The following is a 21,142-nucleotide window of genomic DNA, read 5'->3' on the forward strand; positions in this document are numbered from 1 at the left end:
AAAAATTAAAATATTTTTTATATTTATATTAATAAAAAATTCGTTTGATCTGTGTTATTCTGAAGTTGTAGGGAAGCTGGTATTTAAAGGAAAGAGGATTTGACCCCCCAAAAAAAGAAAATAGAATAAATGAATAAGAAAAAAAAAGAAAGGAAATACGAAACCACAATAGTAAATATAAAAACTACTGACCATCATGACAGAATATTTACATCTAAAAGTTTCCAAGTTTGAATTATTTTAAAATCAAAGACCAACAACGATTTATTACAAGTTAACGTAATTATTTTGTAAGACATTTTTATAAAAAAAATACTAGATTAAATTTAAATTTAAATTTAAATATCAAATGAAAAAATAAAATATCTTAGTTATTTGTTACATATCTTTACAAAAAATTGGATTTAATTTGAATACTAGTTAGAAAATTATAATATCTTTTTGATTTATTAGGATATCTTTATATAAAAAAAAATAGATTTTCATGTTATCTTTGTTAGTTATCTCTATAAATAACAGTGTTTATCATGAAGTTTTAAACTTAACACTCTTTTTTTAATCACTGCAGATCAGAGAAGCAGAGAATATGAGTAAAGTAATCACGCTTATTTTTGTTAAATGATCGGATTATTAGTCTTTTGTAAACTCTGTTTAATAGTTTTTTTAGTCTAATAAAAATACTGAAATTTATTTGGCTTGAGCAGTACACACTGGATGCCTTTGTAACTTCTAAGGGAGAATCAAACATGGACTTCTCCGCCTTGGATGAGAAGGTAATCTATTTTTGGCCTACAATACTCAAATATGCATGATTTCTTGGCATACTCTATTTAACATGTCTTTAATTATCTTTTGTGATGTTTATATTTGATGTGTTGTTACCTTATTATACAAGTAATGCGTCTTATTTTATGGCATCTTGTAGCTTGGAAAGGGTGTTGCCGAGGCACTGTCGACGATGATTCGCAAAGCTGTTGTACAAGGAATAATAGCAGTTCTCCTAGAGATTGTGAAAACAGTTGGTTCCTCACCAAAAAGTGGGAGTGACGGTGTAAAGCTTTCGAATACTGCTCCAGTTGTTACACCGCCGTCGGACACTTTGAAACGCATAATACTGCTCCAATTGTTACTCCGCTGTCAGACCCTTTGAAAGAAATACTTGATGTCAATCCCTCAATGTGTTTGGGTGACGAACCAGTCACAAAAAAGAGTACTTGAAGGTGCAAGGGAAAAAAGCATGGATTACCGGTCACCGCAGTTAAGGTTTTATCTTTTTACTTTTAAATAACAACTATTAAATACCACTTAAATAGCATTTGATCAAAATAGTACACAATAGATGATGTTATAGTTAACAAAGTACAACATCATTCAACCATTGGATTTGCCACTGTTCCTATTTAGGGGTGAAGAACTTTTTAGTATTCTCACATATTATAATATTAATGTTAAGTCATAAAATACAATCTCTTCCTCAACTTCTCTCTTTTTCACTAGATAGGAGGTCTGAGCTTCACTGTTGAGGCCTTTAGGCTCGTAAGTACCAGTTTCTTTTTTTGGTCATCATATTGTGCGTGTTAGTGACATTAGAAGGTTGATTAGAATCCTGATTAATACTAGGGAGCTAAATTTCAATTGCTGATATGAGAATTTGATTTGTTGATGTCGTGAAAAGCTGATCAATTGAGAGGACATTATTGACAAATAAGTAACAGTGTCTAAAATAACTATCATATTTTTTGGAGTTGCAGAAAGAATTACAATTTGCGAAAAAGCTTCCTCTAGGGCGTCCATGATTTTACTACAACAACTACAATCCAAATATGGACGGGGATGATATGCCACGTGTGAGTACTTAACTTTTCGGATAACGTTAGTAGATGATAAAATTTTTTATTTTTAATATGCAAAAAAAAATATCTGGCTGATTTTGTGTATATATTTTGAGTAAATAAACATAGTCCAACTTTTTAAAACAGAAGGAAGATTAAACAAATGACATGTAAAGATGGTTAGTAATTAAGTTAGTAAAAAAATCATATTTTATGCAAATGCAGCTTTAGTATTTATATTATCGATGTAAGTGTGGCTTTAGTTAGTAGCTTATAAATATTTTTACTACTATTATAAACACTTGCCATGTTTTCGTTAGATCTGAAAACGATAAAATCCAACTTATAAATTATTTATATAATTACATTTTTTTTAAACTTTGTGTTGATCAAAATGAATGAGTATTGAACTTTTTTTTGTTGCCATTATTTTTATAGTGTTTGGACCTTTTATTTCGGCCAACTAAAGAGATGGAGTTTTTTGATAAAGAATTGACCATTGCTGCCTATATTTTTGGAAACAATTTGGAGTCAGAGTAAGTAAAATTAACTTATTTCTCATTTTATTGCTAATTTGTCATATAATTTTTTAATAACCTTTTCTACTACTATAGTATAATATTCTGATTTTATGATTTAAGGGAAGTGCTTGGAGCCTCGGTAACAAGACATAGGTAAGAAAAATAACATTGTTAATGAAGTTATGTTTATTCCATTATGTGATATTGTTGTTACTATCTGTTAGGTTGTCAATGATTACACAAGGATGCGCCTGGCTGTGGATTTGGTGAATGACTCTAATAACTCGAAGCGGGATATCATAGTGGAGCTTGCTGTCACTGACTGGAATAAAAAGATGCAATAGTCTGTTATGCAGACTTAGGATTTTATTACCTTTTTTATTTGTAGTTATGGATTGAATTAGACTATTTTATTTTTCTTTAAAATACAAGCTATCTTTATATGTTACACTTTTTTCTTTTGGACTATTTAAATATATATGGATCTTTTTATTTATCATGATTTATTTCAGTTAGTTGATGTGCATGCTATTTCATGTTCAAACTTTGCCCTTTGTGAGTAATTGTTGAATTTTATCAACGGTTTGCATTTAATTGTATGTTCTGCTCAATATAAGAGTCTTAAAAGTTAGTTATATAGCAGCCAATCATCCATGTTTTCTATCATGTACAAATTGATGTTCCCATCAGTAGGCCAGGGGTGTTTTAATAATCATCAAATAAACACGGTCTAATAACAAATCTTTGGCAGAGTTTTAATTTATTAATGTTATATATTTATTTACATTTGAAATCCTAGGCCAGGCGTGTTTTAATAATAATCAAATAAACATGGTCTAATAACAAATCTTTGGCAAAGTTTTAATTTATTAGTGTTATATATTTATTTACATTTGAAATCCTATTAATAATAAGGTTCATATTTGCATGCTGAGAAGCAAACGATTGTCCCATTGAATATTGGTTAATGACAAAGCAGTAGCTGCAATATGGTTTGAACTCAACCCCGCTATTTGAATTTGATCCTTTTGAGATTCATGCTCAATGTATCTATTAGGCAGAGTCATGGCTCGCCACTGCACTAACACAAACATGTAGGTATATATATATATATATATGAGAGTAAAGGTGTGGTGGTGAATATACATGGTGTGGTGCTGCACACAATATAATAATTAAGTAAAGGTAGACCTTAAGGTTGCCATCAAGGAGTCCATTGAGGCCAAGGAAATGAGAAACATAAGAACCAAACCCTCCAATGAAACCCTCTTCAACTGTTATCAAGATTTCATGCTCTCTTGCAAGTTGCATCATCAATGGTCCATCAAGAGGCTTGCAAAATCGAGCATCAGCCACGGTTGTTGAGATGCCGTGTGCTTCAACAACCTTTGCTGCCGCCACATAGCTTTGTACCATTGTTCCATATCCAACTAGAGCCACCTTGCTTCCCTCTTTCAACACCTTGCCTTTACCAACCTCCAATGGCATGCCTTTGTTGTTATTTGGAAGAATGGAACCAACGCCATTCCCTCTCGGAAACCTAAACCAACTAGGCCTGTCATCTATGGTTGTAGCAATGGCTATCATGTGCATGAGTTCGGTTTCATTAGAAGGAGCCATAACCACCATGTTTGGAAAACAAGCCATGAACGTTGTGTCAAATGTGCCACAATGAGTTAGGCCATTAGCACCAACTAGGCTAGCTCTATCGAGAGCGAATCTCACCAGAAGCTTCTGAAGGTCCACGTCATGTGCCACCTGATCATACCCCCATGGCGGCATGGATGGAAACAATGGTGTATAATAGATTCTATAATAGAACTGAGCCTTAAGTCTATTGGTTCTTATTATATGTATCACATGAAGCAAAAGCAAGAAATTTAAAACCAGCAACATTAAAAGCTTTCAACTTGTATCAGATGCATCAATATGAAAAACAGTTGAATTACCTGTCAAGATCAAGAACTGGGCTATAAACAAGAGTTTTCCATGTTGTAACTATAAAATGCCAAACTGGATCATAGTACAGTGACTCTACTGACCAAAACATCCTTGTGTAGGTCTCAAGAAATATAAAAAGTAACAATGCTCCCATTTCGATCAAAATGAACTTTATAATAAAGCGGTCAATCACGACCATGACGAGGGAGAAGGCCACCAACCAATTAAAAAGCCTTTGGTTATAATCCTTTATAAATTGAGACTTAAATTTCCCTAACATCTGCAAAAATTGAAAAAGAAATTATAAAGATTATGCCCCATTATATGGTAGAATACAAGTTGACAGAAAAATGCAATTATGATAATAGACCTTCATCATGCGCTGCTGCTGCTACAATTATGATAGAAAAATGCATTAAACTTTGCCATGGAAGGTAGTCTGAGAACCTGAAGCCGATCCATCATGTCCTCGCAATTGGTGTACAGTGCCTCACATAGCTTTGAAGATTGGTATTCATTTTTTAAAATGACATTCCTATATACCTGCAGAATTGTCCTTCATAAGTATTAATTATTCAAAGTAAATATGTGCTTGAAATTATCAGATTAAAATCCAAGATGAAACTAGATAAAGAGAGCAAATAACCATTTATCAACAAATCAAGGGCATCTCCTTCATTTTTTCAAAATAGTCACTGCGGTAAAAAGAAACCTACCAGCTTGGCAAAACTTTTTCATAAGATAACAAAAGAAGTTGCAAAAGTATTGATGCTTTAAGTTTGAAGCTCTATAGACATAAATCCAGCATAATATATGCTTTTCATTCTTGCTGAGTCAACAATCACAAAATTCTTGCTACTTACTGACTTTTGAACCAGAATGCGTCAAAACAGAAACCTTAAAAGAGGAATATTTCGACTATCTTTGGCTATGATTTTTACCTGCTAGTTAAGTCACACTATTTTTATTCAAAGCACATGACATTTTAGAGAGAATTTCACCCTCAAACAGGACGAGAAATTGAAAAGTTTTGCTCTTTAATGTCTTCTTTCATTGGTGGTGCACGAATTGTGAACCACACTTTTCACAACTCGTACCACTAACCAGCAAGTGCACTGGGTCGTCCAAGTAATACCTCACGTGAGTAAGGGTCGAATCCCACGTAGATTGTTGGTTTGAAGCAATCTATGGTTATCTTGTAAATCTTAGTCAGGAAGTCAATTATGTTTATCAGTTGAATTGCAAATAAACGAGAGAGCATGAATTAAAGGTTACTTGTTATGCAGTAATGGAGAATATGTTGGAGTTTTGGAGATGCTTTGTCTTCTGAATCTCTGCTTTCCTCTGTCTTCTGATTCATGCACGCACGTCCTCCTATGGCAAGCTGTATGTAGGGGTTCACCGTCGTCAATGGCTACATCCCATCCTCTCAGTGAAGAATATGCTCACATGCTCTGTCACAGCACGGCTAATCATCTGTCGGTTCTCGATCATGCTGGAATAGGATTCTTCGTCCTTTTGCGTCTGTCACTAACGCCCGGCACTCGCGAGTTTGAAGCTCGTCACAGTCATTCAATCATTGAATCCTACTCGGAATACCACAGACAAGGTTTAGACTTTCCGGATTCTCATGAATGCCGCCATCAGTTCTAGCTTATACCACGAAGATTCTAATTAAGAGATCTAAGAGATACTCATTCAATCGGATATAGAACGGAGGTGGTTGTCAGGCACACGTTCATGGTTTGAGGAAGGTGATGAGTGTCACGGATCATCACCTTCATCACAGTTAAGCGCGAATGAACATCTTAGATAGGAACAAGCGTGTTTGAATGGAAAACAGAAATACTTGCATTAATTCATCGAAATACAGCAGAGCTCCTCACCCCCAACAATGGAGTTTAGAGACTCATGCCATCAAAGAGTACAAAGTTCAGATCTAAAAATGTCATGAGATACAAAATAAGTCTCTAAAAGTTGTTTAAATACTAAACTAGTAGCCTAGGTTTACAGAAAATGAGTAAACTATGATAGATGGTGCAGAGATCCACTTCTGGGGCCCACTTGGTGTGTGCTGGGGCTGAGACTTAAGCAATTCACGTGCATAAGGCTGTTTTGGGCGTTCAACGCCAGGTTTGGATCCATTTCTGGCGTTGAACTCCAACTTTTAATCCTTTTCTGGCGCTGGACGCCAGAATTGGGCATAGAACTGGCGTTGAACGCCAGTTTACGTCATCTATCCTTGAGAAAAGTATGAACTATTATATATTGATGGAAATCCCTGGATGTCTACTTTCCAACGCAATTGGAAGCACGCCATTTAGAGTTTTGTAGCTCCAGAAAATCCACTTTGAGTGCAGGGAGGTCAGAATCCAACAGCATCAGCAGTCCTTTTTCAGCCTGGATCAGATTTTTGCTCAGCTCCCTCAATTTCAGCCAGAAAAATACCTGAAATTACAGAAAAACACAAAACTCATAGTAAAGTCCAGAAATATGAATTTTTCCTAAAAACAAAAAGAATTAGACTAAAAACTAACTAAAACATCCTAAAAACTATATGAAATTAACCCCAAAAAGCGTATAAAATATCCGCTCATCACAACACCAAACTTAAACTGTTGCTTGTCCTCAAGCAACTAGACAAATAAAATAGAAGACTAATGGGTTGAGAAGCAATAATATCTCAGAGTTTTTGAATGAAGCTCAGATTCTAATTAGATGAGCGGGGCTAGTAGCTTTTTGCTTCTGAACAGTTTTGGCATCTCACTTTATCTATTGAAGCTCAGAGTGATTGGCATCTATAGGAACTCAGAATTCAGATAGTGTTATTGATTTTCTTAGTTTAGTGTGATGATTCTTGAACACAGCTTCTTTATGAGTCTTGGCCGTGGCCCTAAGCACTTTATTTTCCAGTATTACCACCGGATACATAAATGCCACAGACACATAACTGGGTGAACCTTTTCAGATTGTGACTCAGCTTTGCTAAAGTCCCCAATTAGAGGTGTCCAGAGTTCTTAAGCACACTCTTCTTTTTGCTTGGACCTTGACTTTAACCACTCAGTCTCAAGTTTTCACTTGACACCTTCACGCCACAATCACATGGTTAGGGACAGCTTGGTTTAGCCGCTTAGGCCAGGATTTTATTCCTTTTTGGCCCTCCTATCCACTGATGCTCAAAGCCTTTGGATCCTTTTTATTACCCTTGCCTTTTGGTTTTAAGGGCTATTGGCTTTTTTCTGCTTGCTTTTTCTTTTTCTTTCTAAAATTTTTTTTTCTCTTTTTTTTTCGCTATTTTTTTTTTCTGCAAGCTTTGTTCTTTGCTGCTTTTTCTTGCTTCAAGAATCATTTTTATGATTTTTTAGATCATCAATAACATGTCTCATGTTCATCATTCTTTCAAGAGCCAACATATTTAACAGTCTTAAGCAACAAATTCAAAAGACATATGCACTGTTCAAGCATTCATTCAGAAGACAGAAAACATTGCCACCACATTTAACTAATTAGAATTTCTCTTATTAAAACTCGAAATTTTATTGCCTCTTATTCAAAAGATCTACTACTTTATTCATGTTTGCTGATGATGAGAAAAATGAACTATAGCTTAATTGGAGATAAGATCAAAATAGATACTAATTACTACTATATGACTCCTAAGGTAAACTTCTATAAGGACACTATCACAGAGTTAAGGCAGAAATTGGAAATTAACAACCTTTATTCTGGGAGAACGGGGGTTCCTCTGATCTTTGGGGTGCTTGGTCCTGCAAGAGATAACTTCTGGCGCTTCAAGTCCCTTAAGTCACGCCCTTGCTCCTCTTGTTCTTTAAACATATAGGTAAGAATTTGACTGTGCTCCTTCTGTTCTTTTATTATTTGTTCCATAGCTTCCCGTATCTTGGTAACAGATGTCTCAAGATACTCCCAGTATTCAGATTGAGGGATTTCTGGGAGAAATTCCTGTGTTTTCTTCTTGGTGGGATCATCCTGTGCTTGTTGTTTTTCCATTGATGCTTTGGTGATTGGCTTCTCAACTGAGATATACTCAGTTATTCCCATCCTTACTCCAGCATCCTTGCAGAGCAGAGATATCACGCTTGGATAAGCCAACCTGGCCTCTTTAGAATTTTTGTTAGCAATTTTGTAGAGTTCAGCTGAGATCAGCTGATGGACTTCCACTTCTTTTCCCATCATGATGCAATGGATCATCACTGCCCTTTTAACAGTGACTTCAAAACGGTTGCTAGTAGGCAACAGAGAATGCCCAATGAAGTCCAGCCATCGTCTGGCGACTGGTTTGAGATCTTCTCTCTTGAGTTGATTTGGGACACCCTTTGTGTTGGTGGTCCACCTGGCTCCAGGGATACATATGTCCTCTAGAATCTTATCCAGACCCTTGTCTGTTCTCATCATTCTCCTGTTGAAGGAATCTGGATCATCTTTCAGCTGAGGTAGCTTTAAGATCTCTCTGATCTTGTCAGGGGTGGTATGAACAATCTTTTCTCTGACCATGGTCCGATATTCATAGAAAGCAGTTCCAGATAGTTTTTGCTTATCAGTCTGCCACATATTAGCATAGAACTCCTGGATCATATTCCTTCCCGCCTTCGTTTCAGGATTAGCTAGGACTTCCCAGTTCCTGATTCGAATTTGCTCCTGGATCTCCGGATATTCATCTTCTTTCAGATCGAATCTAACTTCCGGGATCACTGATCTCAGACCCATTATTTTGTTATAATGGTCTGAATGTTCTTTATATAAGAACTTCCCTTGATTCCAAAGTGATTTTGGAACGCTCTCTTTCTTGCCTCTTGGAGTGGGTTGTTTTCCTTTAGGAGCCATGATCTTAGTGATCTCGGATAAACACACCAAATTTAGAGGTTTGCTTGTCCTCAAGCAAAAGAAAAGAAAGGAGAAGGATGGAAGGAGAGCTAGGTGCAATTTTTGATGGAGGAGAAGGGAGGCCGAACCCAAATTTAAAGGGGGGGGGAGGGTGGGTTTTCGAAAAAAGAGATAAAGATATGATAAAAAGATTGATTTGGAAAAGATAAGATAGAAGATATGATAAGAGAGGATATAGTTAAAATTGAAAAGATATGAAAGATTTTTTGAAAAAGATAATGTGGAGACTTGAAAAAGATATTAGTTGGAAAAAAATTAGATTTGTTTTGAAAATAGGATTTGAAAAGAGTTGGATTGAATTTGCAAAGAGGCTTGGTGCTTATGGATTAAGATACATTTGACATTTTTAAAGTAGGATTTTTAGAAATTAGGGATTTTAGAAATCAGGGTTCTTGACATGTTTATGCAAGAAATCATGAATTGAAGTATGAAAATCAAGATTAGGATGAAAAAATATGAAGAAAAATGAGTTTGCCTCCTCCCTGCCATCCTAGCGTTTGAACGCCCAAACACTGCCTGTTTTGGGCGTTCAACGCCCAAATGCTGATCTCCTGGGCGTTCAATGCCCAGTTGTTGCCCTTTTCTGGCGTTGAACGCCAGATTGCTACCCTTATTGGCGTTCAGCGCCCACTGGCTGCCCCTTTTGGGCGTTGAACGCCCAAAATGGCCCCTTACTGGCGTTTTCTTGCCAGTGAGCTCTTTTTCTCTGTTTTGAGTGCAGATTCCTTTTGTGACCCTGTGAATTTATAAAATTTATTCTTTACCTTAGTGTCAGTGAACTTTATATAAACAAATAAAAAATAAAAATAGGGCAAAATGCTTAGAGGATTGATGCCCCATGGCTGGGTTGCCTCCCAGTAAGCGCTTCTTTATTGTCTTTAGCTGGACCTTGCTGAGCTTTTAGTCTAGCTTCAGTCTTGAGCATTCTTGCTCAATGTTGCCTTCAAGATAGTGCTTGATTCTCTGTCCATTGACAATGAACCTCTTATCAGAATCAATATCTTGAAGCTCCACATAACCATATGGTGATACACTTGTAATCACGTATGGTCCCCTCCACCGGGATTTCAATTTCCCGAGGAATAGCCTGAGTCTAGAGTTGAACAGTAGAACCTTCTGTCCTGGCTCAAAGATTCTAGATGACAGCTTTTTGTCATGCCACTTTTTTTATTTCTCTTTATAAAGCTTGGCATTTTCGAAAGCTGTAGATCTGAATTCCTCTAGCTCATTTAGCTGGAGCAATCTTTTTTCTCCTGCTGATTTGGCATCAAAGTTTAGGAATCTGGTTGCCCAGTAGGCTTTATGTTCCAGTTCCACGGGCAAGTGACATGCCTTACCATACACAAGTTGGTATGGAGAGGTCCCTATAGGGGTCTTGAATGCTGTTCTGTAAGCCCACAGAGCATCATCCAAGCTCCGTGCCCAATCCTTTCTACGGGTACTTACTGTCCGTTCTAGGATTCTCTTTAATTCTCTGTTAGAGACTTCAGCTTGCCCATTAGTTTGTGGATGATATGGAGTAGCCACCTTATGGCGAATTCCATATCGAACCATGGCAGAGTAAAGCTGTTTATTGCAGAAGTGAGTGCCCCCATCACTGATTAGTACTCTAGGGACACCAAACCTGCTAAAGATATGTTTTTGGAGGAACTTCAGCACTATTTTAGTATCATTGGTGGGTGTGGCAATGGCCTCAACCCATTTTGATACATAGTCAACTGCCACCAGAATATAAGTGTTTGAGTATGATGGTGGGAAGGGTCCCATGAAGTCAATTCCCCATACGTCAAACAACTCAATTTCCAAGATTTCTTATTGAGGCATGGCGTAACCATGAGGCAGATTACCGGCTCTTTGGCAACTGTCACAGTTACGTACAAACTCTCGGGAATCTTTATAGAGTGTGGGCCAATAGAAGCCACATTGGAGGACCTTGGTGGCTGTTCGCTCGCCTCCGAAATGACCTCCATATTGAGATCTATGGCAGTGCCATAGGATCCTCTGTGCTTCTTCCCTAGGCACACACCTACGAATTATTCCATCTGCACATCTCTTAAAGAGATAAGGTTCATCCCACAAGTAGTACTTTGCATCAGTAATTAATTTCTTCTTTTGTATATTGTTGTACTCCTTGGGTATGAACCTTGCAGCTTTATAGTTTGCAATATCGGCAAACCATGGTGTTTCTTGAATGGCGAATAAATGCTCATCCGGAAAAGTCTCAGAGATCTCAAGAGAGGGGAGGGGCGTCCCTTCTACTGGCTCTATCCGGGACAGATGATCAGCCACTTGGTTCTCTGTCCCTTTTCTGTCTCTTATTTCTATATCAAACTCTTGCAGAAGCAACACCCATCTGATGAGCCTGGGTTTTGAATCCTGCTTTGTGAGTAGATATTTAAGAGCAGCGTGGTCAGTATATACAATCACTTTTGATCCTACTAAGTATGATCTGAACTTGTCAATGACATAAACCATTGCAAGTAATTCTTTTTCTGTGGTTGTGTAATTTTTCTGGGCATCATTTAAAACGCGACTAGCATAATAAATGACATGCAGAAGCTTGTCATGCCTCTGTCCCAATACTGCACCCATGGCGTGATCACTGGCATCACACATTAGCTCAAATGGTAACGTCCAGTCTGGTGCAGAAATGACTGGTGCTATGACCAGCTTAGCTTTCAGCGTTTCAAACGCCTGCAGGCACTCTGTGTCAAACACAAATGGCGTGTCAGCAGCTAGCAGATTGCTTAGAGGTTTTGCGATTTTTGAAAAATCCTTTATAAACCTCCTATAGAATCCTGCATGCCCCAGAAAGCTTCTGATTGCCTTAACATTGGCAGGTGGTGATAATTTTTCAATTACCTCTATTTTTGCTTGATCTACCTCTATTCCCTTGTTTGAGATTTTATGCCCAAGGACAATCCCCTCAGTCACCATGAAGTGACATTTTTACCAGTTTAAAACTAGGTTGGTCTCTTGGCATCTTTTCAGAACAAGTTTCAGGTGATCAAGACAGGAGCTGAATGAGTCTCCATATACTGAGAAGTCATCCATGAAGACTTCCAGAAAATTTTCCACCATATCAGAGAAAATAGAGAGCATGCATCTCTGGAAGGTTGCAGGCACATTACATAGCCCAAATGGCATCCTTCTGTAAGCAAATACTCCAGATGGACATGTGAATGCTGTTTTCTCTTGATCCTGAGGATCTACTGCAATCTGGTTATAGCCTGAGTAGCCATCCAGAAAGCAGTAATAATCATGACCTGCCAGTCTTTCTAGCATCTGGTCTATGAATGGTAAAGGAAAATAATCCTTTCTGGTGGCGGTATTGAGTCTTCTGTAGTCAATACACATGCGCCACCCTGTAACTGTTCTTGTAGGAACCAGTTCATTTTTTTCATTATGAATCACTGTCATGCCTCCCTTTTTTGGGACGACTTGGACAGGGCTCACCCAGGGGCTATCAGAAATAGGATAAATAATCCCAGCCTCTAGTAGTTTGGTGACCTCTTTCTGCACTACTTCTTTCATGGCTGGATTTAGCCGCCTCTGTGGTTGAACCACTGGTTTAGCATTATCCTCTAATAAGATTTTGTGCATGCATCTAGCTGGGCTTATGCCCTTAAGGTCACCTATGGACCACCCAAGAGCTGTCTTGTGTGTCCTTAGCACTTGAATAAGTGCATCCTCTTCCTATGAATTTAAAGCAGAGCTTATGATCACTGGAAAAGTGTCACCTTCTCCCAGAAACGCATATTTCAAGGATGGTGGTAATGGCTTGAGTTCGGGTTTAGGAGGTTTTTCCTCTTCCAGAAGAAATTTCAGAGGCTCTTTCATGTCCTCTGAATCCTCTAAATCAGGTTGAACATCTTTAAAGATGTTTTCCAACTCTGATTCGAGACTCTCGGCCATGTTGATCTCTTCTACCAAAGAGTCAATAAGATCAACTTTCATGCAGTCTTTTGATGTGTCAGGATACTACATGGCTTTGACAGCGTTCAACTTAAACTCATCATCATTGACTCTCAGGGTTATTTCCCCCTGTTGGACGTCAATGAGGGATCGTCCAGTTGCTAGGAAGGGTCTTCCTAGAATGAGAGTAGCACTCTTGTGCTCCTCCATTTCCAACACAACAAAGTTAGTGGGAAAGGCGAATGGCCCAACTCTGACAATCATGTCTTCAATCACGCCTGACGGGTATTTAGTGGAGCCATCAGCAAGTTGGAGACATATCCGGGTTGGTTTAACTTCTTCAGTTAAACCAAGCTGTCTGATAGTGGATGCAGGTATTAGGTTGATGCTTGCCCCAAGATCGCATAAAGCTGTCTTGGTGCAATTACCTTCTAATATGCATGGTATCAGAAAACTCCCAGGGTCTTTAAGCTTTTCAGGAAAGCTCTTCAGAATGACTGCACTGCATTCTTCAGTGAGGAGAACTCTTTCTGTTTCTCTCCAATCCTTTTTATGACTCAAGATCTCTTTCATGAACTTGGCATAAGAAGGTATTTTCTCAAGTGCTTCTGCAAATGGAATCTTTATTTCAAGAGTCCTGAGGTAATCTGCAAAGCGAGCAAATTGCTTATCCTGCTCCTCTTTCCGGAGTTTTTGAGGATAAGGTATCTTGGCTTTATATTCTTCAACCTTAGTTGCTGTAGGTTTATTGCCTACAGAAGTGGTTGAAGGAGCTCTTTTAGAGGGGTTGTTATCAGCATTTGTGTGTGTCTGATCCCTCACTGGCAGTTGAGTGCCAGAGTTAGAGACTGGAGTGACGTTAGATGCCAACTCCTTGTCTGCTCCTGGCGTCTGAACGCCAGAACTGTGCCCATTTTGGGCGTTCAGCGCCAGATCTTGCCCATTTTGGGCATTCAACGCCAGATCCTTGCCCATTTCTGGCATTGAACGCCAGTCCTGCCTTGTTTCTGGCGTTGAACGCCAGTCCTGAGCATGGTCTGGGCGTTCAGTGCCAGCCTTCTACCAAATTTCTGGCGTTTTAGTTCCAGAATTACTTTTCCCTGGGCTCTTACTGTCCTCAGGTGAATTTTAGGTGGTTTGCTCATTTCTTAGCTTTTTGCTGCCTTGAGGTGGGATATTTAACGTTTTCCCACTTCTTAGTTGAACTGCTTGGCATTCTTCTGTTATTTGCCTTGATAGCTGCTGCTTTGTTTGCTTAAACTGTTCGTCCATATGTATATTAGTCATCCTTGTCTCTTGTAGTCTATCTTTGAATTCGGCTAACTGCTTTGTCAGAAAGTCCAATTGCTGATTGAATTCAGCAACTTGTTTTACAGGACTGAGTTCAGCAGTTGCTGTTTTGACCTCTTCTTTCATGGAAGGGTCACTGCTTAGGTACAGATGCTGATTCCTGGCAACTGTATCAATGAGCTCTTGAGCCTCTTCAATTGTCTTTCTCATGTGGATAGATCCACCAGCTGAGTAATCCAGAGACATCTGAGCTCCTTCAGCAAGCCCATTATAGAAGATGTCTAACTGAACCCATTCTGAAAACATTTCAGAAGGGCATTTTCGTAGCATCTCTCTGTATCTCTCCCAGGCATCATAAAGAGATTCACTATCTCCTTGTTTAAAGCCTTGGATGTCCAGCCTTAGCTGTGTCATCCGTTTTGGGGGAAAGTATTGATTCAGGAATTTTTTTGTCAGCTGTTTCCATGTCCTTATGCTGGCCTTAGGTTGGTTATTCAACCACCTCTTAGCTTGATCTTTTACAGCAAATGGAAACAGTAATAGTCTGTAGACATCCTGATCTATTTCTTTATCATGTACTGTGTCAGCAATCTGTAGAAACTGTGCCAGAAACTCTGTAGGTTCTTCCTGTAGAAGACCGGAATACTGGCAACTTTGCTGCACCATGATAATGAGCTGAGGATTCAACTCAAAGCTACCGACTCCAATGGAGGGTATGCAGATGCTACTCCCATATGAAGCAGTAGAGGGGTTAGAATATAACCCCAGAGTCCTTCTGGACTGTTCATTTTCGCTTAGATCCATGATGGAGAAAGGGAGATGATGTAAAATAGAGAAAATATTTTTATTTATTTAATTTATTTATTTATTTCAAAAATAAAATAAATTAAAATAAAATAAATAAAAATGGGTGAAGATTTTCGAAAAAAGAGGAGAGAGAAAGTGGTTAGGAAGTTTTGAAAAGGATATGATGATTTTTGAAAAAGGTTTTCAATTTAAAAAAAATATTTTTGAATTTTTAAAGGAAATTTTCGACAATTAGCTTAAAAATAGAGAGAAAAAATATTTTTGAATTTAAAGAGGAGAGAGAGAAAACACCAAGGAACACCAAACTTAAAAATTTTAATATCAAGACACAAGGAAAACTCAAGAACACTTTGAAGACTCACAAGAACACAAGAACATGAAGAAGGAACACCAAACTTAAAATTTTTTTTTAAAAAACCAAACCAAAATTTTCGAAAATCAAGGGAAATCAACAGGAAAACACCAAACTTAAAGTTTGGCACAAAATTTAATAGAGAAAATATTATTTTTGAAAAATATTTTAAAAAGAGTGTACCAAACTGCCACGGACTTAGACCAACGCTCTAGCCAATTGGGCAGTAAATGTAACACTTGTTTTGAAGAAGGATATTTTTAACCAAGAACAATAATAAGAGACTCTAAACCAAAAAGAAAAAATTTTCCTAATCTAAGCAACAAAATAAACCGTCAGTTGTTCAAACACGAACAATCCCCGACAACGGCGCCAAAAACTTGGTGCATGAATTGTGAACCACACTTTTCACAACTCGTACCACTAACCAGCAAGTGCACTGGGTCGTCCAAGTAATACCTCACGTGAGTAAGGGTCGAATCCCACGGAGATTGTTGGTTTGAAGCAATCTATGGTTATCTTGTAAATCTTAGTCAGGAAGTCAATTATGTTTATCAGTTGAATTGCGAATAAACGAGAGAGCATGAATTAAAGGTTACTTGTTATGCAGTAATGGAGAATATGTTGGAGTTTTGGAGATGCTTTGTCTTCTGAATCTCTGCTTTCCTCTGTCTTCTGATTCATGCACGCACGTCCTCCTATGGCAAGCTGTATGTAGGGGTTCACCGTCGTCAATGGCTACATCCCATCCTCTCAGTGAAGAATATGCTCACATGCTCTGTCACAGCACGGCTAATCATCTGTCGGTTCTCGATCATGCTGGAATAGGATTCTTCGTCCTTTTGCGTCTGTCACTAACGCCCGGCACTCGCGAGTTTGAAGCTCGTCACAGTCATTCAATCATTGAATCCTACTCGGAATACCACAGACAAGGTTTAGACTTTCCGGATTCTCATGAATGCCGCCATCAGTTCTAGCTTATACCACGAAGATTCTAATTAAGAGATCTAAGAGATACTCATTCAATCGGATATAGAACGGAGGTGGTTGTCAGGCACACGTTCATGGTTTGAGGAAGGTGATGAGTGTCACGGATCATCACCTTCATCACAGTTAGGCGCGAATGAACATCTTAGATAGGAACAAGCGTGTTTGAATGGAAAACAGAAATACTTGCATTAATTCATCGAGATACAGCAGAGCTCCTCACCCCCAACAATGGAGTTTAGAGACTCATGCCGTCAAAGAGTACAAAGTTCAGATCTAAAAATGTCATGAGATACAAAATAAGTCTCTAAAAGTTGTTTAAATACTAAACTAGTAGCCTAGGTTTACAGAAAATGAGTAAACTATGATAGATGGTGCAGAGATCCACTTCTGGGGCCCACTTGGTGTGTGCTTGGGCTGAGACTTAAGCAATTCACGTGCATAAGGCTGTTTTGGGCGTTCAACGCCAGGTTTGGATCCATTTCTGGCGTTGAACTCCAACTTTTAATCCTTTTCTGGCGCTGGACGCCAGAATTGGGCAGAGAACTGGCGTTGAACGCCAGTTTACGTTATCTATCCTTGAGCAAAGTATGGACTATTATATATTGCTGGAAAGCCCTGGATGTCTACTTTCCAACGCAATTGGAAGCACGCCATTTCAAGTTCTGTAGCTCCAGAAAATCCACTTTGAGTGCAGGAAGGTCAGAATCCAACAGCATCAGCAGTCCTTTTTCAGCCTGGATCAGATTTTTGCTCAGCTCCCTCAATTTCAGCCAGAAAAATATCTGAAATTACAGAAAAACACAAAACTCATAGTAAAGTCCAGAAATATGAATTTTTCCTAAAAACAAAAAGAATTAGACTAAAAACTAACAAAAATATCCTAAAAACTATATGAAATTAACCCCAAAAAGCGTATAAAATATCCGCTCATCAATTGGTTTCCATTTACATGAGGATCTCTTGTCCTCCATTCTCTTTTCTTGTTCAGAAAATTATTCTTTTATCTAAAAATAATTCCAGTAAGCCAATTTTATTTTTCAAATATACTATAAATATTCAAGAAATACCTTCTGTATTTCTTCATCCAGTTGTATCACTGATTTCTTAGCATGGTGACGACCAAAATGTTGCTGATCAAAGGATCGCATGGCTTCACCTCTGGAGTTATCATGGGACTGTTGCAGAGATCCCTCTGGAAGAGGTAGTTGCAATACTCTCTTTTTCTCAGGAAGAGAACACAGGTTCTAAATCGTCTTTTTCTTTAGCACACAGATTGATACTTGTCAAGACATCAACTATGGAAGGTATATTATAGTTATAATAATTTTTCCATACATTTCGTAAATCAAACAGAATTTTAGCATGCATTTTAGCATGAATAAGAACCAACAAGAGACCCTTTTGAATTTTAGCATGAATAAGAATCAATAAGATTTTAACTATATAAATCAAAACTATTGAATCCTTCTGCACATTTAAGCCGAGTGTAACGATGACAAGTTATGATAAATATCTTAAAATTTAATTATAAAAAAATTATATCAATCTCAAAGCACTACTATTTGAAATCCAAGAATTTAACTAACATCTTAAACCATACTCTCATGAGTATATACAAGTACATGCTACTGCATCCCATTGAACTTCGAATAATGTCCTAGTTGTAGAACCTGTTCTCCACAGCACAAACAAATTTGAGAGAAATAAAAAGGACTTCAGCGAATCATAATGTGATTTCAAATAGTTTAAAACTTACCAAAACACTAAGTTTCAACAATGCAATTATTCATCTCTTATTATTTATACATGTAATAGCCACTGATGATGACTTCCATACGGTGGGATGGGAGTCTCATGGCCATTAATCAATCCTGAATCACCTAGCCCAAACTCTTGCTGTACAGATGCATTTACTTCTGTATTTAGCGCTGCTAATGTCTCTTGAGAAGCCACAGGGTCCTTGGGAAGCTCCTATGAAAAAAAAATACATGGAGTCAAAAATTCTATCAAGTATAACTACAATATAGAGGTTACCGGTTTATTTTAATTCAAGTAACAACTAATGCAATATTGTATCTTACTGACCTCTTCAGTACCAACGCTAGCTTGTGCGCCACTACCAGTCTTATCACCCACATCGTCACCGTCATTCCTCACAGGACATTTATTCTTTACATGACTAGCACCGTTGCATTTAGTGCACCTCCGTTTACCCCTCTCCTTTTTCCCCTTGGGTGATCCTTTTGTCTTGACCACTGAAAGGTCACCAACAAAGTTTAGCATGGGAGAATCTCTTGTTTGTCTTTTCAAGCCAGATTTTTGTTCTAGTGTTTGGGTGCAACGACAGACTTCATTCATAGTGTCATGGAAAGAAGGACCATCTTAAGCTCCTAAGAATACCATCCACGTAGCTACCACTGACAATGCGCCATAGCGCATTAAAAATTCTTTCTCTGTCTTGCGTAGTGCATCCTTGGGAACTTTCATCCAGATACTTCTTGGCATCCTTCGACCATCTTTTCAAAAGAAGACTATCTGGCAACTTCTGTAAACCTACCCTTTTCATTGCACAAAACATGTGGCTGCAAGGAATGCCTTCACTACTCCACCGACTACATTCACATTCCATATGCTCAGTATTGCGATCATAAAGTACGTTATATATATGTTGCCTCCTGTCACACTCCTTAACTTTTAACACAACAGTAGTTCATATGTTTTTCTCATTTATTACATCTAATGTGACCACTCTTTGAATCTCCTTTTTTACTTCTCTAAGAATCTCCCTTGTGTAAAAATTGGCATCAGAAAGCTCCAATGCTTCTAGCCCAGTAGTTAGAACGGGCTCCCCATACAGCGTCTTAAATTGAGAAACTAATTCATTGTTTCTATAGTCCCTAAGAGCATGTTCAAGATTTTGGACCAACTCTAGAAGACTTTGGCGAATGCAAATAAACCTCTTGATGAAGTTGTTTATCGCCTCACACCTTGATGTTGTTCTAAATCCAGCACAGAATTTATCCCTCAAGTAAGTGCTTGCCCAACTTTTCCTCTTCTCATATTCATTTAGAACCCATTCATTTTCCTCCAATCCATATTTTTTTTTATCATATTCTCCCAATATTCTTCAAATTCATCCGGATGCCATGGATCATACAAACATCTTCTGAAGTTGTTGGAAAAATTTTTGTTTTTTATGTTTTCCGTTACATTCTTCTGAATGTGCCATCCATATAATCGGTGAGTTGCATCCGGGAAGATTTCTTGAATTGCTGCCTTCATTGCTTCGTCACCGTCTGTGACCACAACACTGGGAGACTTATTCAGCATGACTTCTAGAAAGTTTTGCAACAACCACGTATATGTTGCTGTCCGTTCGTCCTCTACCAAGGCAAAGCCAAATATACATGTTTGGCGGTGATGGTTACAACCTGAGAAGATTACCAACAGCCTTCTGTACTTATTCTTCCAGTAGGTTGTATCGAATGCAAGCACATCTCCAAAGTACTGATAATCGGACCTACAAATGCTGTCTGCCCAAAATAAATTTGCCAGCCGACCTTCATCAGTAGCACTGTACCTTGCCATGGCCATCGGGTCGACATCAGCTTTCCCAAGTAGATAGCTAATCGTCGCATTGGAATCCCCACCACTGAGCTTTGCAAGACGAGTTCTTTGAAAGTGATTATCTAGGTCCTTCTTTGTGAACCCGATATTTGCATAACCACCGGCTTGGCCTACCATTAGACCCATTATTTTAGAGGTTGGAAGACCATGATCATGCATGGTATTCGCCTGAGCTTTTTGTAGCTCAGTCAACCCTCGGTGGTTTGGAATTAGGTGTACCAAGGATTGTGGGACAAGATCGTGGTTGTGCTTCTTGACTAATTTTTTAACCCTCCAAGTCGAAGTTTTGGTGTCAAAATACACCGCAAGCATGGCTTCACAACCAGTGCGAGTCAACGCTCTTTGCTCCCTCTTCCTAGTCGAACTAGATATGTATTTCTCAGCTCTCTTTCCTTCCTTGCTGCAAAAAAACCTCTTTCTGCGCTATGTTCCATCTTTTCCACGTGCTGTATCACCCTTGCAAACTCCAAACCCGAGACACCTCGCATAACGTACAAACAAGTTATAAGCTACATCCGATGTTTCAAAGGTCTGGTTTATAATATCATCGGCCATCACAGACACACACTTACTACTGCTGCCACCGCAATCACAAGTGCAGTTAATATTTTCTTCCACACCAGTCATCATGCAATCTTCGACGCTGTCTTGTGAACTGAGTGGTTCCGAGTCAACATCCATTGCACCCTAATGAGATGAATTAATCAAAGGGCAATAAATAACAATTTTTTATTAAAAGCTATTAGTATTAATTAATTAAAACCTTTGAAAGTGACTGACTATTACTTGTTATGATAATTCTTTGCTCCGATCCATTAGATGAAATAAAGATTAATCAGCAAATGAAGTAGCAAAAATACTTGGTCTTATCAAATGCAAAGAATATGCAAGCTAGGCTAGTGAATGAAGGGTGATGCTTAAAAATGATGCTAAAAAATGTATTTAACTGAAATTTGTCTTTT

At 38.2% G+C, this 21,142-nt stretch overlaps 2 pseudogenes; both read right to left on the minus strand.

The window, feature by feature from the left end:
- Positions 1–3,270: 3,270 nt before the first annotated feature.
- On the minus strand, positions 3,271–4,135 carry LOC107640406 (1-deoxy-D-xylulose-5-phosphate synthase 2, chloroplastic pseudogene; annotated as a pseudogene).
- Positions 4,136–4,298: 163 nt separating this feature from the next.
- On the minus strand, positions 4,299–20,861 carry LOC107643389 (protein FAR1-RELATED SEQUENCE 5-like; annotated as a pseudogene).
- Positions 20,862–21,142: the final 281 nt, after the last annotated feature.

The sequence above is a fragment of the Arachis ipaensis genome, chromosome B5 (genome assembly GCF_059453495.1).
Source record: "Arachis ipaensis isolate K30076 ecotype BB chromosome B5, ASM5945349v1, whole genome shotgun sequence".
NCBI classification, from domain to species: domain Eukaryota; kingdom Viridiplantae; phylum Streptophyta; class Magnoliopsida; order Fabales; family Fabaceae; genus Arachis; species Arachis ipaensis.